Genomic DNA, 3,497 nt, shown 5'->3' with positions numbered 1-3,497 from the left:
TCCCGGCCTGGTGATGAAAATGTACGACTTTGGCTCGAGGCGCTAAGTGAGCTTACAGAAAATATTTCACTTTTTATGGCAATGCGGATGGGCAAGGGTATATAAAGCTCTTCGCGGTAATGGTTGACTTACAAAAACGAATTTCCTATAACTAGAATTTTTATTACAAAATTTAAAAAAAAATGGTATTGAATGTTAAAAATAATTAAAGCTGGTGAATATAATTTTATTGAATGTTTTCAGGGTTTAAAGTTTAAGATTGCAAAATTGCGTAGGTACTTAAAAACTAATCAACAACTTTTGGTGTTTTGTAGAAATCGTGGAGAAAACATTTGTAATTTCTGTAATACACATTATATTTCTGTAATTAAACATTTCAGTTTTAAAATAAAAGTAAGGAAAGGGTATGCAGTGATTCGTTAAGACTCTAGTATCTCATTCCTCTTATTTAGTTACAGTTCCACACACACCCAAAGAGAGCGAGAACAAGATACCCGGGCAGACGCCCCGGGGTTGCCTGGATCTTGGGACTTGGCCAAGACAATCCTCAGATCCTCAATCCTCGGAGGCCGGCTTTCAACGATGACGACGACGACGACGACGATGGTGGTGACGACGACCAGCCGTCTAGGTGGTGCTCTTGCCATGGTGGCTCGGTGGCTTGGTGGTGCGGTGGTGCTTGCTGCGGCCCACTCTGAAATCAATCGATTCGACATTATTATTAATTTTTCATAACTTCTGCGGCGGCCAGCGCCTGGCGGCCCTCTGTGTGCATTATGGCGCCCTGAAACCCCAGCTCCATGGCCATGTGAAACTAATCTATTTGTGCGGCAAAAAAGGGCCGCCTGCCTAGTCGCACTGCGATCGCGGGGGTCATCCCCAACCCCTAGCACTGAAAACTTAATTTGCATAAAAATTTAAAATTTATCTTTTCTTTGTAAAACAAAATTATCAACAGTTAAATGGGCACACATAATATGATGGATTTAAACAAATGAAAACTATATCTGACTAAACAGTTAAATATACCTTTTACCAAAACCTTTTCCCTTAGTCAAAGTTAAAACTGAAAACTTCTTTCAGTGCATTGGAGGCTGGCGAACGGACAGCCAAGCGTGTTATCTGCTATCGCTGCGCTTTGATCTTTCACCGCTTCTGCTTTGCATAATAAATTCGCTATCGATGAAAACTAACTTGCAGCCCGATGCGCTGGGCCGGGATTTCCCTGCAATTTGTTTGCCTTTTGGCCATCGGCCGTTTAATTCGATTGCCAGCGCGATTTCGGCTTCGCCTTAACCATTTTATTACAATAGCATAATTTTTTACTATGCTTAATGAGTTCTGCTTTGATTAGTTTTTCACATTGCTGTTGTCTGCGATCGGCTTCCCTGGGATGCCCCTCCCTTTTTGATCCCGCCCTCCTTCGATCATCGCTGGCGGCGAAATTGATGTTTGTTGGGTGTTCAGACGCGGCTGGATACTCGGATTTTCGCCGGGGCGATGAGGCAGTTTAATGACTTCAGCTGGTCTCAGATTTCATGTTGTTAGCATTACTTATTGAAATGTTTTAATTTAGCAATTGACTTTTATACGGGCCGGCGGCAAATGGCAATCATGTGGTTTTACTGATCTGGTAATTAGAATTTAACAAGGTGATTGCAGCTGATTTAAGAACTAATTTCAACATGATCAGCTTGAGTTTGTAATAAACGAAAAGATATTGTTAGTATACCATTTAAATTATTTTGTAAATAAATCTATATTATTTCTTAGTCTTTAAATAATTTTTAACTTTATATGATTCCAATTCTACTTGAATAACATTTAGCTATTGATAAATAAGGTTTCATCTATTGATATTCTTCTAAAATATTTTAAACTTCCCGCGCCAGACTGCTTGCTAGCTGGGGAAGCAGTGTTCGACTACAAAGCGTTCTCGCTAAAAGCTTTTGTCGAATACTTTAGCATAAGCAGTTCGCCACAAATAAATAAAACTGCTTGGACCCGCGACTTTTGAATGCAGAACAAATTCGAATTATATATATTCAATCGTTTTATGGGTTTCTTTTTATAAATGTATATACTTATACTGAAAGATAAGCCTATGAGTCTTTTAACACTATTTGTTATTAAAAGTTGTTTTATTTTTATATATGTATATTGTTTCCTTTGACGCATTTGCGGGTTTATCATCTTGTATAAATACAATCATAACTAATTAGTAAAACAGTGTTAAACAAATATGAAGTTATATTTAACTATCAAAAAAATGTTATCGTTGTTAATGTTATATAACATTTGTCCCCAAATAAATAAAATAAGTAAATAAATATGAAGTGGCTTCCGCTTGCACACACATTGTTTTGCATTTACAGATATGCAATTAGTGTGTGGCTGGAGCCTGACAATATGTCCGTTAACTGAAAATATGAATGAAAATATAATTTAATATTCCCAATGGGAATTTCCCATTAAACCGGTTTTGTTGCCAGGTGTTTTGCGGCAGGTGCGTACATTGTTTTTCGCTGCCAAAATGTTATCAAATGGTCGGTATCAGTGGGTATTATACGTATATATTTTTGTATGTTGATCCGCTGGGGGCTATCGGCTTGTGTTCCTGCGTATTGCGCCCCATAAAAAAGGCGCGTGGCTGCCTTTTGTGTTCGCCATTTCCCACCCTGCATTTGGAGCAGCGACTATATATGTATAATGCAAATATTTGTATGCAAATTTACTCACAGGCGTATTTTTGGCGACTTCTCGCGTTTGTATCGAAGGGGCCTTGACATTGGGCATGTGTGGGGAGAAAACAAAAGTCAACTACGGAGAATAAAAATAATTATAAAAGGCACCAGGGAGTTAAATAACTGGAAAGCACAATGCTTTCGGAGCACTGATTTTTATATACTCTATTATGTAACAAAGGCCACCTACTTAATTTTAATCTAAATTAAGTTCTTAAGACCTTTAAATGTTTTATTATATCCAATTTAAAAACACATCAAAATTAAATAAATTTTTGTAATTGCGTTGACAAATTGTAAGTACTTTCTTGAAGGGTATTGTAAATCTGACACATGCCGGGAGAAAAAACCGGCAAAAAACTAAATAAAAAACCAAACACCATGAGTACCGAGCGGTCGGCGCATGTTACTGTTATTGTTATTGTTACCCACACAAACGCAGCGAACACGCTTGCATACACACACACACAGATACCCAACCCACACACATTAACGGTCAAGGCATTTGCAAATTCGATTCTCTGAAATGCCTAAAAATAAAGCATCTCATTGCTGACCGCCGTATCAATTGATAACCGCTTTTCTGCCGAGTAATTGTGTTCCTAAGAAATTCCCAGTCAAATACAAAACAAATACGTATTATTTTTGGCAAGCCCAAATGCTTACACTGAACGTTAAAATGTTGAAATGTTAAAATGTTCAATTTACGATTATTAACATAATTAAATTTCAACCTATGTATTGTTCAAGTAC

This window comes from Drosophila santomea, chromosome 3R (genome assembly GCF_016746245.2).
Source record: "Drosophila santomea strain STO CAGO 1482 chromosome 3R, Prin_Dsan_1.1, whole genome shotgun sequence".
NCBI classification, from domain to species: domain Eukaryota; kingdom Metazoa; phylum Arthropoda; class Insecta; order Diptera; family Drosophilidae; genus Drosophila; species Drosophila santomea.
The sequence above is the reverse complement of the archived record's forward strand: the minus strand, read 5'-3'. Positions refer to the sequence as shown.